The sequence below is a fragment of the Centruroides vittatus genome, unplaced genomic scaffold, assembly GCF_030686945.1.
Source record: "Centruroides vittatus isolate TY-2023 unplaced genomic scaffold, ASM3068694v2 contig_1215, whole genome shotgun sequence".
Lineage (NCBI taxonomy): Eukaryota > Metazoa > Arthropoda > Arachnida > Scorpiones > Buthidae > Centruroides > Centruroides vittatus.
Genome location: NW_027120777.1, coordinates 1,802,425 through 1,821,658, shown reverse-complemented (window position 1 = coordinate 1,821,658; position 19,234 = coordinate 1,802,425). Strand labels below are relative to the sequence as shown.

General features: G+C 31.0%; 1 protein-coding gene and 1 long non-coding RNA gene across 2 annotated transcripts in view; one reads left to right on the top strand and one right to left on the bottom strand.

Moving 5' to 3' along the window:
• The window catches only part of LOC136987072 (LHFPL tetraspan subfamily member 2a protein-like), a 26,304-nt gene extending 17,873 nt beyond the window's left edge, over nucleotides 1–8,431 (bottom strand). Inside the window, exon 1 of the mRNA XM_067284712.1 lies at nucleotides 8,278–8,431. The gene's annotated coding sequence lies outside the window, so the exon portion shown is untranslated. The remainder of the gene's footprint in view (nucleotides 1–8,277) is intronic.
• Nucleotides 8,352–19,234, top strand: LOC136987080 (uncharacterized). Its single transcript, XR_010882576.1, has 4 exons — nucleotides 8,352–8,503; nucleotides 18,527–18,625; nucleotides 18,704–18,774; nucleotides 19,025–19,234. It is a non-coding gene; the product is annotated as an uncharacterized lncRNA (long non-coding RNA).

Sequence of the window (19,234 nt, the reverse complement as noted above, 5' to 3'; positions counted from 1 at the left end):
CTATAATTTAACATTAACCGTGGCAAATTGGAGTCGTCGGTCAGACTAGACAAGCTGATTATTTATTTATGTTTTTAAAATGATTAATTCCCTCCATTATCATAGAGTTTTCTTGAAATGTATAAAATTCAAGAATTTCAAAAATTTTTACGTGTTTATTTATCGAAATTGAGAATTACGTCCGTCGCCATTTTGTTCCAAAATGGCCGCCATTTCATTCTCGAAGTTTGTTGGAGTTTTAATATTTTGAATAAATTTGAATAAAATTGTAGTTTGGAGTAACTTAAAAGCATTCGCCGTATCGTGAACTATACAAAATGCCCGGTTTCGCTACGTTAAATCATAATGGCGGCCGGGTAATTAAGAATTTTTAACGAGTTTAAAGCAATTTCGGGAACCTCCTCCATTTATTAAAATATGAAACGGGTGCAATAAACTATTTTGTTTTATCGTAAAGTTTATTTATGCGCTATGAAGCACGTCGAGGGAGGTCCAAGGCATTCGTCTTTCGGGTATTTTTTTAACGCTTTGTTTTTGAGGAGGATTTTCTTGGATTTTGAGGCAAAATCCAGGAGGACCTTAAAGAAAATGCCGTCTCTGCTCTTTTTAATTGTGAAGGATGTTTATAATAATTTTCATCTTAAACTTTTTTTTTATTTTTTAATTAATTTTTGTTTACCTTTATTTACTTCAATCAGGTGAAAGTAAAATAGCTTTTTCTATCGATACAATCAATTACTTTTGTAATTTCCCAATGGGAAAACAGCGTTACAAGCCATTTTATTGTAGAAAGCAGTGGAGTTACACAGCAACTAGACCATTCCATTCCGTTTAAGAAACATTCCGAATGAATTAGAAGAGAAACAATATGCTTCTGTTCGCGTCGTTTCTTTCTTGATGTATCTGACTCTAGGGAACAGACATCACTGGAGAGGAAATATATATATATATATATATATATATATATATCGAACGTAAGTGAATGAAAAGAGGAAAATTAAATTGCCTCCGTGTCGTGGGTCTTGCGAAAATCTCTAGAGGATGAACTGTCGCCTTAATCTGCAGCTATCTCGATGTATTTTCTTCTAATAAATTGTTTCGGAGATTTGCTCTCTAATGCATTATAAACTTACTGAATTTTTGTTTCGCTCCTTTTTTGAGAAAAATAAAATCCTTTGATCATCTTATCGCTTAATTTAAATAATAATAATAATAAATTAACATTTTACAGATTTAATCCGTAAAAATACTTTCTTTAAATACGTTTCAATTTCTGTAGAAAATTTAATTCTGAAAATCTTCTAACAAGATGCGGAGACAACTTTCGTTCAATTTGTAATTTATAGAAATATTCCAAGTCACGTTCTGTCACGCCTCCCCCTATTTACTAAACCCGTCAATAGCGCGAAAGTATTTTATTAAAGTTCGTAACTGGTGTGGGGGGGAGGGTCAAAGAAGACCGGAAATGACACATCGCACCTGGCTAACAGTACGATATATGTGTTTTATAAACACGGCGAAGTTCGGTAAGACGAAAACTCGAATCAACAACTCTTTTCCCCCATTTACACTTGATTGAAGAGGCTAATAGGATATTCAACAACCTTTATACAATTGGCGAGTAACGTACTGTACACGTTCTATCGATTATTCTCGTGTTCTGACTGTTAGACCGCGGGATCTTTTGTGAAGTAGACAAAAGGTTTATATCTTCCCCTCGCTTCGATGCCAATTATTTTGTCGATTATTTAACTCCACGTCACGTGTTTTAAAGCTCCGTTCTATGTTTAATGAGTTAATTGCCTTGGATCTCTGCCATTTTTCGACACGAAAACTCCTTTGATATACTGTACAAACAGTCATTTAACTACAAACCCACCGATCGATTTTTAAAATATATTTTTAGATCTCCTCCCTGTTAAATATGGCAAGAAACAAAGCATTCGTTTAAGGGAGGCACTTTTAATAAATGCCTCGGACATAAATAGCAATCTACCATAAATCATGACGTATGCCACACAATTTACTAAACGTTCAACATAATTTTTAAAGTTATAAACCTGTATAAATACATAAATCAATCGAAAATAGGGGGAGAGAAGAGTGCTTTTGTTTCGTTTTATTGACGGCAAACCGAGGAGAAAACATAAAATCGAGTCTCTCTTTTCTTCTTCTCTAGTTCCTTCTACAATTGGTTTTTGCTGTATCATCACACTTCGATAACTAGATAACACATTATATTCCCACAGTACATTTGAAATTTGACAATTGGGCAAAAGAAGGGGCCCCTCAGGATTCTCTTACAACGAGGTTATTGTCCCCTTGTTAGTTTAGTAACTCAATAGGATTAAGCTAATGATCGTTGCAAAGTGTAATTTATCGTCATAATCTTAAACGTTTTATTAAAAGAATAAATACAGATCGTTATCCAATTGCGGATAAGTTAAGAGAATAACAACAATAAAATGGATTATTATTTCAAACCGTTGAAATTAAACGACTTTCTGATTGGTCGTCGTTTTCAAATTAGTTCGATTCTAGATAAATAGGTCTATCTAGAATCTTTTTTTTAAAATTAATAAACGTATTTTTTTTTATTCTGGAAGAATAAAATTTAACTTTAATCGATCGAAATGCCCTTGGAAGGAGGGGGAAAGCACTCAATATAACCCTCATTTTTACTTTATTAAAATTTACAATTAATGCAAAACAATGAACAAATTTGAAATTTCTAAAACTACTTTTTCGCGCGAAATTAATGACATTTTTTGATGGTTTGTTAACATATTTGAATACGGAGAAGAGTACTTGACTAGGCATTAGCAAGTCAAATTTTGTACCATGTTTGGCAGTCGACTTCTCCTCCTCCTCCCCCCTTTTTTCTGTCTCCTTCCGGTAACACAGAGGTGAAAATTGATAGTGTAATTACAGTAAAATTACATTAAAAGGGACAGCAACCGGTATAAAACCCCCCAAACCGAATTTTTCGCCCTCATTTTTTTTTATGTGGAAAGCTATTTTTAAAATTGATTGTACGAGTTCAATCTTGGACGGAAGAGGAGAAAAATACTTAAAATACTTAGCCATGGCCACACACTTGTGAATGGAAATTAAATTCCTTACCTCGCCCTCTTACACTCCCAAATTTCCTGCCTATTTCGTTTTAATTGATCGCTCTGGACCCCCTTTTTTTGGGAGGGTGTATTAACGATGTTAACGAAAGTCGATTCTAATGGACAGTAAACTTTAGTAGGGGGGGGGGCTTTCGTAGTTTCGGTTTATCTTAAATTTATAGCTTAAAATCTTTTTAGCTTCGTATAGAAAAAAAAAAGGCGGAGGAAACAGGGGAATGCGGCTCGATAAAAATGCCGTATCGTGTCACGAGAAACGTGACCCGTTCATGAGGCCCCTCGAATCAATCACGGAAGTAAGTGTTTGATATGGGGCCCGTTGGCGGGTTGCTGCCGTTTGGTGTCAACAGAATATAATGGTTTAGGTACGGAACGAGCCTGAAGGTCTGACCAAAAAACAAGAAAAACACCACGCTACCGCCGTCTTTGTCCTGTAAAAAAACAAAAAAAAAAGAAAGAAAGAAAGAAAGCAATTGGTTAATACACAGAAAGAGAACAAAGCAGTGGAAAGCCGATGACATCATTAGGGGGACATCTGGTGTCCGGAAGTAGTTTTATCACCCGGATATGACGTCACGAATTGGTAAAAAGGCGCATCGTCACAACAATGGATCTTGTGTATTGTCGACATTGTCATTTGTTTATTCTAATAAAAACGAGTCTAAAAAAAACTTTTCTTAAAGTTGAAAAAATATACATAAAAAGTCCAAAATTATTCATAAAAAGACGAAGTTTTCTATCGTACGCCCGCATGTTTATATATATATATATATATAACAATAACGTAAAAACTCCTCTTCTAAAAATTCACATGCCATTGCCAAATATATAAAACTTTAGATAAGAAATTCTTACCAAAAATGCAAGTCTTGTTTATTATCATCATTATTTTTTATTTTTCCAAGCTCGACACTTCCGCATACTGATTTTTTGGGGGGAGATAAAAATGTAGTAGTAAACTAAATCAGTCAATATTGCATATAAGTAATCATGGTACTCAAGAAACTCTGAAGACTCTACATAAAAAAATGAAGGAAGAGGAGGAGGAGGAGAGGAGAGGAAGAAGAAAGTGAGTTTCAAATAAAATGAATCGTGAAAAGCTACGGTCGAATGCATTTTATATAATTCTACGAAAAGTGTAGAAACGAAGAGACTTGCACCACGACTTCATCACACAGCATCTAGGAACCGAGAAGTTTCAATCAAGTCACGAGAGTTCTTGGAAAAATAAGGGGAAAAAAAAAGAAAAAAAAGAAGAAGAAAACTGCAACCACACTCGGAGAAAAGACATTTTCTGAAGGGGAATAAAAACGAAAACAGTTCTAGATCCTTATTTTTACTACGAAGACTTTTATAACATTACTAACTCGAAAGAGAATTTATTGTTTTGCATTCCAGTGTCCTTAGTTTTGAATTCTGGAAGCAAAAAAAAAAAAAAACTTATTTATTTAGATAATGTGTTTTATAACCATAAAAAGCCGTAAATAAATTGATAAATTTCTTATTTAATTACTCAAAAATACGGTAATTAAAGACTACAATCCGGATAGAAGATCTCGCGGGGCCATTTTGAAGGCCCCAAAATTTAATAATATATTTTATTTTCTACGCAATCGATTAAAAAAAAAAAATAAGCGAAATAAACTTTCTTAGACGTAATAAAAAAGAATTTTATTCACAAAAATTTTATGCCTTTCGCAGAGTTTATGATCGGGACCTTCTTCGTACGTAGGCTGTGGCTTAGGGCCTGGCGGTTTTAAACTTTGTTATTGTGAGTAGAAGGGCCTCACTTAAATCTTAATCCACAGCTCTAGGCGAGGCCCCCATATTTGTGACTAGTGCCAGGCCCTAGATACAGCTCGTTCGCTAATTTTTGAATAAATATTTGCATACGATGCTCTTTTTTCTTGGTTTTTTTTTAAGTAAGATATATTCTAGAAAAAGAAATCAATTCAATATCGTTACGGATTTGTTCTTTGTATTACTTGGATTTAACAGAAAACAAAAACAGATGTTTCCATCAAGTTAGACAAATAATGGATGACATCACACAATATTGAATTTCTTGTCAAAAACTAGACTATGAGAATTGACCTGCACTCTCCATTTCTTAATCTTAAAAAAAACGAACAAATAAATAAATAAATAAATAAAAAGGGCATTATTTAAAAGAGAACAATACATCTTTGTGTTTTCCCCTTCTCTAATACCTGAACCATTCTCTAAATATACTGCATATATATTTATTTCTCTGGATCATCATCTAATTCTCTACGTTTAGAATCGATTATAAATGTCAATCTTAATCTATATATTAATTTAAAAAAGAAAAATTAGTAGAGAATGGCCAAAAGTCAGTTGGTGACTAGGTTAACCGACTTTGGGCCACGCTTAATTACTTTAAAATTAATATAATTAGCGTTTAATTGGATTATTAAATGATTTTTTAATGGAAGAAATAAATAAAATCGTTGCGAATTTCGGGAAGGATCGAGCACGATCGCCTCCAAATTAATCGCTCGATGATCGCGATCACCAGCTTCGATCGATTAGTTTAGCTCGTAAACTTTTCGATCCGTATTCTCGCAGAACTCTGCGAGACTTTGTATGGCCTTGTGTACGGATGACAATACTACGGATTTGAATAATTTAAACAATAATTATAATAAATTCGGTCTGGAAATAAGGTTAAGTTTCAGAACAGATGATTAACTTCGAAAGACTTAAAAATTAGCCTGTTTTTTTTTTTTTTTTTAATCAATTTGTCATCTGGAAAGATCTGGAAATAAAGAGAGAGAGAGGGAGAGAGAGAAGCGCGTGATCAATGATAAAAAGTAACCTTAATGAATTCCAAATGTGGGTATTCCTCCAGTTATGAAAGCATTCTGGATTCGGTAATTATCTTTTGTATCTTCAAAAACATGGATCTTTACTAAGAACAGGTAAATTACAATGGTAGAAACTCTTAACCAAATGGATCTTTCCCACGTAAAAATAGCGCTCGTGTTTAATATTCGCCCAATTTTTCGATTTTTGGGTGTGGTCCACTGAAACGGATAATTATTTTATACCATTTTATACGTTAAAAACTTTGCAAATTATCATCTCCAACGTTCCCCAACTTGAACCTCAATGTAGTAACGCTCGATAGGAAGAAATGTATAGTGTTTTTTTTTTTTTCTGGTTCCTTTCTTTCCTTCTTTCTTTCTGCAAGATGTAAAATCCGTGACATAATGCAGTGAGAGGTGCGTGCACAACGTGATGCAGGTCATTAAGAGACAAATCTGGCTCTACGAGAGCTAAATTATAAAATCTGTAGGGTTTCTCGATTAATTTACATATTTAAAACTTACTCGGGGTGTTAAATATGTTCGAAATTATTCTCTGTTAAATACTTCATAAATGTTTTCAAGACAGCGGCGCGTTATCCTATGGGCAAAAAGGGCAATTGCCTGGGGCCTTCACTAACAGGGGACCACAAACCAATGTTTAATACGACATTATTTCCCCCGGGAGGAAAAATGTATGAAGTCGAACTATACAGGGGGCCCCCTAAATTCAAATTCTCCTGGGCCCTACGAAGCCATAACGCGCCGCTGTTTCAAGATGCGAGAGAGAACCCCCAAAACATGGGACTAAAGCCAAATTCGGTTGCGTGTTTATTAGAGATTTTATTGGATTTTGTATTAAGTACTGGAATTTAATTATTAGAACGTAAACAAATGTATATTTTTCTTACTATTTTTGTGTGTTTTACAATCAAAATTACAATGCTTAAATGACACGTCAAACCTCCCGATAAACGAGTAGCAATTTTAAAAATGATTCTTGAGCCAAATTCGATAATATGTTTAGAGAAAGATTTTAATGCATTCCTAATTAAATGTTGATTATATAAAATATCTATAGGCCTATATATTAAGCTTAAATAAGTAGAATATATACATATACATTTTTCTTTTCTTTTTGGAAAATTACAACTGTTTTTGAGTGACAAGAATACTCTTTTAAGGAAGAAAATTCGGTAAAAAAAAGTCTAGAAAATAAATGAGTTTTTATGACCCGTTAATTATAATTTCACTCGATAATACACAGCTCGAACGACACGAAAAGTTGTCTGTATCACAACGTTTAACACTAGTTTAAAGACACTTTATCTAGTGGTTTTTTTTTTCCTCCTTTTTTTCGTCAACAGCACCAAAATGAGACGATGAAAAACTGCAAAAGAAGCAGTTCATGGTCGTCCAATGCAATTTCATCCCACGGTCGTCAACACGTTTTACTCACCATCACTCAGCTTACTTTGTATACCAAGGGATAATGTTTCCTTTGTGTTAAAACGCGCCTCTACCGATAATGATTATTATCCTCCAAAACAATTATTGTTTAGTAACAAACTATCAAAAACATATTCATCACAACGACGACACTATTTTGATATATTAAGACGTATCGAGATTAAATTCTTTTCATTATTTTCGCTACAACTGATCAATGTCTTAGAGAGTCACGTCGATATCAACAGTAATAAAAGTTAATGAACAAAAATTGTTTCGGGGGGGGAGCGACGTAAGGAATTAAAAAATTACTTTTTAAATTAAATTTTAATTAATAAATGTGCGAACGAAGCTAAGTTAGCAGCTGCGAAGTTTTATTTAGGGGAAAAAAATAATTCCCCCCCCTTTTCTATTGATTAAATCTAATAGAAGTCATATGGGAATTTGTTCGTTCGTTTTTTTTTAAGCCGGCGACACAAAAATTCAATTAATAACGCGTAGATTTAAGTAAAAAATACATTAAATTAATTTTAAAATAACTTAAACAAGAAGCGTGCTACTTGATAACGTAGTAACATTGAAAAATAATACACGTATCACCGCCCATATCCTCCTCCCCTCTTTCACTCTGTCAACTGTTTTCTGTTACACGGAAAATCTGCCCGTTCGACATTAAAATTTCCCCACTTTTTCGATACGAAACTACGTAAAATCCCTTAAAAAATACCCTCCGTATCTCGATATATTGTAAATATTTATCGAAAAAGTTGACAAAAAAGTACAAGAGGAAAATGTGTTTAAAACACGCAATCGAGTAGCGATAAATGGGATATAAAAAAAGGGGAAGAAAATTAAACTTTAACACTCACCCTTTATACGTAATTAAATGGAAGAATATTAACTTGTTTACCAGTATAAATTCGAAAGTTATAACTGGCTCTGTTTAACGTTAGCCACGTGACAGACGATTAACTTGGTCCGGTTCATACAACGTCCTACGATCCAACTGCTGCTCCTTGCAACGGTTAGCGCAGCTGTTTTCTGACGGACTACACCATTCGTCGATGTTCTTCGGGGGTGCTTCACCACTCTGTTGTATGTACAACAAGTGTTTATTCCTCTTTCTCCGTACTTGTAACTGTTGTAACTCTCCCTCTTCCCATCGTCTTCTATATTAACTGTACGATAGTGTTTTATTTTTTAATTAATTTACTGTACGCTTAATATAATAAAAATTAATTAAATTAATAAGAACTTACTGTTCTGTTTGGGAGTTAAGTGTATCGTTAACTCGTTACAAGAATTTCTGTTTAAGATTTTTTCTCGGTACGGGTGACATCATAGTGTTTTTATGTTTACTGTACGTTGCACACGGTTTGTTTCTTTTATACTCGCCTACGAAAATATATCTAAATAAAGACAAATATAAAGTAAATGCACAGTATATACAATAGAAAGGAATACAGTATATTTATACTTTCATACAGTAGATACCATATTAACTATATAAAAGGTATATTTAGCCTATATTCAATACAGATTCATATACTGTTTAAAATACAATCATTTAAATGCTGTTTTTAAATTGATTGCAGTGATTTTATATTATTTTCTGCCATCTTTTAAAGTGTAAATGACTTAAAAATGTACGTCTAAGTATTTATTTTCATAATATTATTTTAATAAATATTAATAAATTACTTTATACGAAACATTTTTCCATTATTTTTATTATTATTTACAGTCACTTGCACAAAATTGCCAGGAGGAAGGTTGCAACCATCACAGCATTAGAAACAAATTTTATAAATAAAATAAATTCCAGATTATAGAGGAAATACATTAAAAAATAATTTATCAATTAACTTTTCACATATAAATATATATATATATATAGACAGAGTTTGTAAGGAATAAATAAAAAAAAAAAAAAATCAATATATCAGTGTTATTTTGTTGCTTTACTTTCTTCTTCTTCTTGCAGATAATTTTTTGCTTCCATGATTTTTCTTGTTCAAATATTTTTACAGAGGAATATGTCAGTCATGTGACACGTCCCCTGCATCTGACTGAAAATAAAAAAAAAAGCTGGGGGACTGGGGACTTACCCATCACACCAGTTACTCTATTACTGCCTTTGATCAGTTTCTGTTATCTACAAGAACATTATTCTTTCAGATTAAAAAAAAAAAGGGGAGAGGAATAAAAGGGGGAAAAAATGGTATATTTGCTTCCATAAAAGATAACCATCAAGAAAGATATTTCTATTTAATATCTTTATATTAGAATCATTTTCTTTGTTCGTTGCAAATATTGAATTTGGATAGCGTACATTAGCAATTTTCCAACATTGCTGTTGATTAATAGGTTAATAGTGTCAACAGTTTGCAGATTTCCCACTATTCCCATACACCATAAATTATTCTGTACACGTGATTAAGTTAATAAGATATTTTTTTCCCCCATTCCTTTATAGAAAATGACCAGACACTAGGTGATTTTTTTTTTCTGCAGATTATCTCACACGATCTTCCTTACAATTCTTTAAAACTGTTTTCTAGATTGCTTATCTTATATATATACTGTATATAAAAGTTCAATTTCTTTATTATTTTTTTTCTACATTGAGTTATAAATTTCAAAAGTCGACGGTCAAATCTCTCAGGGATGATCAAATGTAATACTTTTGGGTATTGGAGAAGCTTGTGTGTCTCTTTCCATTTGCTACTTGGATGGATCAGAAAGTAGGATTTGTCCTTATCTGCTTCGAACCGATTCGGAGATTAAGACACTTCCTAATCTGATTTTGTCTGTCTCGATTGATGACATCGGGATTAAACTGTTTGTCTATTAGTTACTTAATGATACTTTTGGACGAATTCCACTTTTAATTCGTTAATGTAACGTTTGGTTAATTCGTTAATCTGTAAGTAGTTAAAATCGGTAGGAAGGATTAAAGAATAGGGCCTTAAAGTATGCCCCTTGTGTAAAATCATTATACCTTGGTTATTTACCATTATCGTCACTATTTATCGAATTATTAACGAATTAATCTAATTTTTGAATAGAAAGTTAATAGAAAAACCGTTTAAAATGATCTACTTTTGTTTCGTTTCAAGGTTATGCGGTCAAGAACACCTGCACATCTAGACATGTCTGCAGCTCTTTTTTTTTAACTTTATTTTTCGTTTGATACAAGGCTAAACTTCCGCTCTTTCAAAAAAAGGAAAGAACCTAATTATGTACGAAGAAAATGTGTCAGTAGACAACATCCTGCGGGAGATAAGCTGTATTTTTTCACTTAAAAAACGTAATATTTTCAAATTTTTACTTCATTTCTAGTAGTAAATAAGCTTAAATTAAGAGTGATTTTTAAGAAATTTTAGTGGAAGAGTGATTTTTAATTTTAGTGTATTTTAAAAATAATAAAATAATAATAATAATAATAATAAATACAGAATTAAGAGACACTAAATATTTCTATTAACGCGGTGTAATAGAAATATTTGGCTTTATTTAGAACGTTAAAATAAATAAATTACTGTGTAAATATTATAAAATAGTTCTTTAGCTAAAAGGTCAACGTTTGGCATTGCTTTTAATCTAAGATGAGACAAAAAAATAAAAAAGGAAAAAGTATGGCACATGGGACCACACATATTGCTAATGTGATACGATATGCCAACTTACTTCGGCACCAGTTGTTACCGCTGTGTACACACACATATTTTACTTTTTATTTTATTTTATTTTTTTTAAATTAAACAGAAAGCTAGATTATGGAATGTAATATTTGCAGGCAATTGTGTTAAGGTCACGAGAACAGTCGGAAATGAAGTGTCGCATGAGGTACATCAAACAGATATTGTAATCGGTGCGCTCAATTATTTAGAAAACTAATAGTTTCACTCTTTTAAAAAAAAAATGTGTTATTCCACGACAAGAAAATAAAAAGAAAACACTAAACGTAGTTCGGACAATAGACGAGTGTTTAAAAGATAAGACACACAGTAATTGAGTTTGGTACATTTTATATATCCTCTTAGTAATTAATGTTTGCCATTTGTTAAATTGAGTCACGACTTTTCTTCCCTTCCTCCTCTCATTAATCCCGTCTTAAATTCGATTAAGTGTAATTTTCGAGGCCAAACTACATAAATATGTTTAGTTTTTGATAATATTACGAGTGCCAAACTATAATTTTAATACAAAAAAAAAAAAAAGAATGGTATATTCGCGCAAGCGATTAATAAACTTTCCCCTCTTTCGATGATTTTTATATCAATTTATATATGCCCACTTCGTACGATGTATGAGGATCAAAAATACAAAAAGATCTATTTTTTTGTTGATTAATGGAAGTAAATTTCGACATGCCATCCATCACTTCCGCATTTCTGAACAAATCACGAATGGAACAAATTAACTTTGGCATTTTTCGATGCTCCTGGATAAAATTTTGTTTTTATAAAAAATACAGGAGAAAATATTTTTAAAAAAAACTGTATAAAATTCAAGAAAGTTTATAATTTTTGGGACTTTTTAAAACAAAAATAAATGCGATCGTCATTAAATTTTAGTAACAGTAAGCGAGGAAATTTGTCGGTAAGTACAAGATGACCCTATCTACTCTCTCTCTATAGGGCTTAACTCCCTTGACTCAAGTGACTCATCTGACTATCCTCTGGCAGGATGATATTTTTTAATTAAATGCTCTCAACTCGATTCTACTTCCGCTGTCTAACACCTCCACCGCTGCAAATTGATCTTCCTTAACTCACAATATTCAATTATTGCCATCAAAAATGATTAAGGAACCTAATAGGCTTATTGATTGTTAATTTGGATTTTCACACCCGTCATTTATCGTAATGAAATTTAATACATATTCTTTAAAAAGAAATAAGCTTAAGTTCCAAATAACCAAATCATTAAGTTTATATAACTTTTAAAAAAAAATTCGATCTGGAGCCCTAAACTTTTAGTAATTTAATACACCAAAACCCGCTTACAGGGCCATACCTATAATGAAGTAACCGAAACCAAAAATCTTTTCTAAGAGAAGAGGATTGATGAACCCTCTACAGATCCACTTTAAGTCAATAGTCGATCAAATTTCGTGCTTTTTCCAAAGATCTAGGACCGGGCATCGTTAGAGTCCCCGTTGAAAGCACGTGGTGCCCACATGGTGGGAACCTTTTTCCATTCAACAAGAAAGCAGGGGGAGATAAATCTGCTCTTGCTAGAGTGTACCCCCTTATAACTTGCTTCAAATATAAAATACAAAACATTTCTGAACGAAAATATCTTACTATATGCCCTACTACATATATCAGTTGGCGTATAGATCTTGCCAAAAATCTGTTAAAATCTACTTCTATCGAGTACGTTCTAACTGTTCACGCAGTTAATAATTTACATTAAAAATAATTATATTTTAGTGAAATTTCTACTAGAAAAATGCCACTTTAGAGAAAAATTTGCTAGGATTATTAATATTTTAGTTTTAGTTTTCTTCCCTCCTATCTCAGAAGCAAATATTCCAAACAGGATATTAAGAAAATTAATCTTTAAACCTGTACGAAACATATATTTTTATACATCTGTACGATAAGATTTATACATTTTTCTTACCATTGAGTGCATTTAAATATTTATTATGTTTATATGATATATTCTACTATAAATAAATAAATTGCTATAAATATTTCAGATAAAAAACAAAATTACTTATTTAACGTAACAGACCAGTTAAGTAGCTTTTTATTGGATGCTTCCACCCTTTTATTATTACGTATTTCTTTTTACGCAACGGTTATCGATAGATATGGAAAACGATTGGTTGATATTTATGAGATTTCGCATTATGCCATCTAGCGATTAAAATTAGTACCATTAGTAATTATAAACATATGACACATCCAAGTACAGCGAGTTACAGTAAATCTAACGTATTTTAAGCTACAGTGTAGTACGAAACAGAAATTTTCTTTTGTCAAAGCAGCATCTGTCTCTTGTCAAATAGCTGCTTCTAAAATAGCTCCTGGAAAATGAGTCATGCGGGTTTCAAAAGTTGACGACGGTCGCTGTCACGTTTGCGGAAAATTAAATTTGTAGCAACAGCTAGTTTCGTAGGCACTTGAATTTTATATTCCCTTATATTCAATATTGAAAATTCATTTATTGCCATACTGTTTTTGTAGTTTTTTTTTCTTTCCTCCCCTTCGTTGTGTAATAAAAAGATTTTTCAAATTAAATTTTACACGTTTAGAGTAGTCTACAAGAAATAAATAAGCTTATTAATGGGCAATAACGTTAACAAAAAGTGTGAATAAATGTTATTTATTTAAGTTACTTAATTGTATTAAGTTTGGCGTATTAAAAATGATGAAAATAAGGGCCTCTTTTTTTAAATTAAATTTTCATGTAAGTCGCCATTTTTTTTTAAATTACTGTGGCTGAATATAAAACAAATAAGTAATTATTCAACCATAAAAAAAACGACTGAATAATTAACAAATTTAACAATTTACTGCCTGATTTACCCTCACTTTAATAAGGAAACAATTAGATAAAGTTAGAAGTAAGTGTAGTTTTAAAATATTTATTACAAAATAAAACACTAAATAAAGTATTTTTAATAAACAGAACGGCCCCTCCCGCCTGTAAACGGCGACAATTTTTTCAGGAGCGTCGAACAAAACTGCATACAAACATAAAGCCATTGTTTAGAGGTTAACAGTAAGCCAAAGCCGGGTTTAGATTTCTTGTGGCCCTACAAGAGGCCCTTCTCCTTCGCCATAATAAATGGGCGATATGTATAAGCAGTTTTTGAGAATAGAACGAGGCCCTACATTGTATCTTATTTAACTTATGCAGTACGTAAATCTGACTTTGCTGAAGGCCTAATATGCGGACTTTAAGAGAAAAATAATACCCGAATTTAAGAAGCATTTTTACGGTAAGAAGAGAAAAAACACGAAAAAAGTGTGTCCTAAATTCGAAATAATGCGATATTCTTATTTCTATTTGTAGAAATAACGATAATTTAAATGACAAATTCGATTTAAACTCATTGAATTTGAAGCATATCCATCGAATTATCTGATGATTGATGGCTTTATTCTGATTTCAGCACTTTAAGGAATTTTCAATACAATCAAATCATATTATTATTATAGGCTATAAATATGACATCATTTGTATTAGAATTATCTGACAAAACTGACAAAATTGTTAAATCGATTGTTACAAGTGATAAATTATCCGATTAACACAGATTAACACTCAGATCTATTTGAAATAATTTATTCTGAAAATTCCTTCCAAAATTAAATTGCTATAGAGATTTAAATATCCTGATATTTAATTTTAATTAATTTTAAAGAATCTTTATATTAACGATTTTAATTTCAATTATATTTTTAAATTTGGCTAAATTTTTTATCGTTAAATATACTATAATTTTACTACAAAAATTCGTTTAATTATACTTTTAAATCAGTTAATGTTACGTCATTATTCTTTCGACCAATTACCTTCAAATCTTTATAAAAACGTTTTTACGTCGTTTCTCGCATATATTAAGAGAGAGCCGCCTATACTGATCGATGTTTTTTTTTTTAATTTTGTATTTTTTTTCACATTACAGCCAAGATTATTATTTAATTTTATTGTAGGTGATGATGATGAATAATTATTTAATATCGTATTTATTTCTACGTTAGAATTTAGTAAAATATTTTTACTGTATTCTTATGAATATATTTTAAATGTATAGTCAAATTTATAAACAATGGTCACTGACGGAAACAAAATAAAAATGGTCGTTGCTCGGAGGTTATTTTGTGCGCCTTTCCGGAAAGAATGACCGTTATTGGAGGTTCAACTGCGTTAATTTTTTGCTACTGATATTCTTAGTGGTCGTTATGACTTGATATTTAATTGTATGATAATTAACTAGCCGAATTTTCTAAAGAATCTTTAGAAATAGTCCAAAATAGTAGCTGGTTTGAAGTAGTACGAATATTCCATACTGTAATCAAAGTTGTAATTTTATAAGATTATTATTAGCTTTTTATCCTTTCCTTATCTTGCAATAAGAGAAACAATTTCTGCATCAATAGATTGTTTCAAAAACTTCTCATTTATTTCTGGAAAACTTTGTCTGGTAGTAGAATATTTATTTTCAGAAATATCTGCTAGTTACAAGCAACTGAAATTTTCCTTTTCTTTCCTATAACAATGCATTATTATTGAAAAAATCTCTCTGTATAAAAATCTCACCCATACTTGACAAACAAAACAAGATTTACTTCAATCATCTATACTATATTCTTCTACATACTTTGAAGATTTTTTTATGTCAAATAAATAACAGTAATATAAAAAGTGTTTTTTTTTTCTACTTTTTTGCCTATTTTAACGCATAACTGTAACATACCATTAATTATTTCCTTTTATGCATTGTGGAAAACAGAAAATGGAAACTATTATCAAATATACCTTCTCTCTTTCCATTTATAAATATTTACTTCAAATAAAATTTGTTTTTGACAGAAGCAATATTTTAAGAACCCCTCTAAAAATATTTATAAGTTACGAGACAGTAACTTATATGATACATTTAGGCAAGCTGTTAGAAGGACGATATATAGTATACTGCCTTACGCTCAGGGCAGTCGAAAGTTTGGTATAAAGGTCAGGGTAGAGAGGACCTTTTGTTAAAAAAATGAAATACGTAGAACGCTTATTACATTATATTTTTGTTAGTAAAAATAGCATTAATTTTTATAAATTAATAAGGGAATAGAACTTTGGGTAAGGGTAAGAACTATGTTTCCTCCTGTCGGAAAAATCCTCAGCTCCCCCTCTCGAGGACCTTGCTTATGCTATTAGTATTAATTGAAGCTAACTAGAACAGATATTAGGGGGCCCGAATTAATGTATCGTCAGGCATTATTATGAATTGGGCAATAGCTCAACCAGGTGACCAAGGACCCATGTGGTTACGCTACTAACCAATTCATAATAATTTCTCTTTTGATAATATGACAATGCATTATTTAGCTCAAGTAACAAATATACTTACAGACTTCTAAATTCACTTAACCCCTAAAGACACAGACATCTAAATTCTAATAAAGCAGCTGTATGTTAGATTTTTTCTTATATTGATTTATTAGTCTACATTTCCCTATTGGGAAATTTTTCTATTTCTGTAGATATTCAGCTTATCTTATAGGCTTATGGGATATTAGACCTTTTTTCCTCTAGGGCCTAAAATATTCTGTTGAATCTAAGTGATATCGATCTAGACATTCGCTTTATGGCTTGATATTAGTCTGTATTGATTAGACTACTAGACCCGAGGCTGTTAATATATTATTGGGACATAAGTTAATTTTGGGAAGTTTCGTGAGTGTTTTAGCTGTAGTAATTTTTAATAAACCTAAGTGATTTTTATAATTTAAGAGGGTTTTTTAAATATTAAGCAAGCCGATAGTTCTAATTGTTTTCATTATAAAAGCTGTAGAGCCAAGTCAAAATTATTAAGAATTCAACTTAAATTATTAGAAATTTATGTTATTATATTTTGTTAAAAGGATTTACAGTTAAACCTGTCCAAAACGGAACCTGAAAAAAACGGAAACCTGCCTAACCGGTATAGTGTCATTCCGGTTTACGCAGGTTTCAAATTTATTTTAATTATAAACTCTTGCAAAATTACTGGAAAAATAAGCTACAATCGAATCTCGATATAGCAGCCTCCTAAATAACCGCAGCTCTCGTAAAACACCAATTATTTGTGAACGGATCCTTCACATAATTCAGTATCTGCGAATTACTAAAATGTGCAGTTTTGCATCGTAAACGCCATTTTTATTACCAAATCACGTGACTTTTAAACTGACAAACTCAAAGTTATATTTTGCAATAAGAAAATTCGCATACAACTGTTAACGCGAATGCATAAGGGCAGTAAAAATGGCGACATTAAAGGCCAACAGCTGGTCCCACCAATCGCCTCTTTCGACATCGACAATTAGAATAAGTGATTGGTTAAACCTGTCGTTGACGTTCAATGTCGTCTTAATTTTGCCGCACGTCAGCGTCGGCCATTATCGTTCCAGATACCTCACAGTTTAGTGCAAATTCGGTTTAATGCCAAAAGATAAGTGGCACTAAATCGCAGTTTGATATATGTATACATATTTAAATAATTGAGTTTTACAAAAATACAAATAAATAATAGAAAATAAGCTAAATTATTATATATAAACACAAAATATTTTAAAATACCGTGCGACGTAATTGAAGTACAGTACCTCTATTTAACGCTGTCTGACGAGAAAAATTACCAGACAGAATGCAACTAAATTTGGTATGGTGACATTTTAGGGTATGTAGGGCATGCCGAAACATTTCTGTAAAGATAATAATAATAATAATAATAATAAATACAATTATTTTCTAAACAATTATATAGAAATTCTCTTAGTTCAAAGTTAATTGAAATCTATATCAATGTACCATTTTTAGTTTATAATAGAATTATTTATTATAATAAAGGGGCAAAATTATTAAACAAATATTTGTAAGTATAAATATTTATAATGTGAAATGATGTAGAGGAAGAGATAATTCAGAGAAAGAAGAAAATAACAAGTAATTCACTGTTATAAATTTTTAAATAGTCAATAAATGTTAACAAATATTAACATTTGTTGAGTGTTTAAATATTTACTTCTTTGAAAACCAACTGAACAAAATATCTATATTGATTAGAGATTTACTTTTAAATTTAGAAAAACACAAACTAAAAGCTAAGTTTGTTAAATGGATATCAATTATTTAAATCAATTAAACTTTAATATAAAAAAAAAAACAATAAAGTCCATATCTTGATGCAGTTTAATGCAATTCTTTTACTATTTAAACATGTAAATTATTTAGATATAAACTGATATTGTGGCTATAGTTTTACTTGTTAAAAAAGAATTTATAAATAAGAATTTTTTTTCGCTTCTATATCTAAATGATTATTAGAAAAATCTATTATGATTTTATAATTTTTGTTTGGATAATTTGAATATTTTGTGTTTTAATTATATACAGGTCATATCAGAGGCCTGGGGTCACTTGGTCCCGGGCATATACTGTATTTACGAAGGCCTCAGAAATAATTGTTGCAAATTGTTTATTCCACTGTATTTCGTACGTAAAATATTTTTTTGTTTTTGTATTATATTTTTGGGTTATATATATATATAAATTATATAATTTTTATCATAGAGATCAATCACCTTCGATACTTTCCGATAGAGGGCGATGTATTTGAAAGACACCCTCTAGTGATAATTATGGTAATTAAATTATTATTAAGTTGTATGACAATTGCTTAAATTTGAATTATTTGTGTTATTTTGTTAAAAAGTTATTTGCTTGACGTTAAATTGTTTTTAAAATATTTTTTGCGAGTTAATTCTCAAGATATATATATATATATTAAAAAAACATTAAAAGTAAGACTTTTTTAAAGCGCTTTTAAGTTTTGTCGCGATAAACATTTATATTTTACTGCCTTTATTAACATGCCTGATGTTTATTTTATAGATGATTCAGAATAAATAAAAGATTAGTCACGCACTGTTGTATGAAAAAAAAAATGTTAAATATCTCCATACAAAAATTTGTAAGCGAAGAGAGGAGGACTATCAGACACGCAACATTAACATACGAAATGTCTCTGTTATAACGCATTTGCACAGCGTTATAATGCATAAAAAGATTAAAATATTAGAAATAAAAAGAAATTTTTAATAA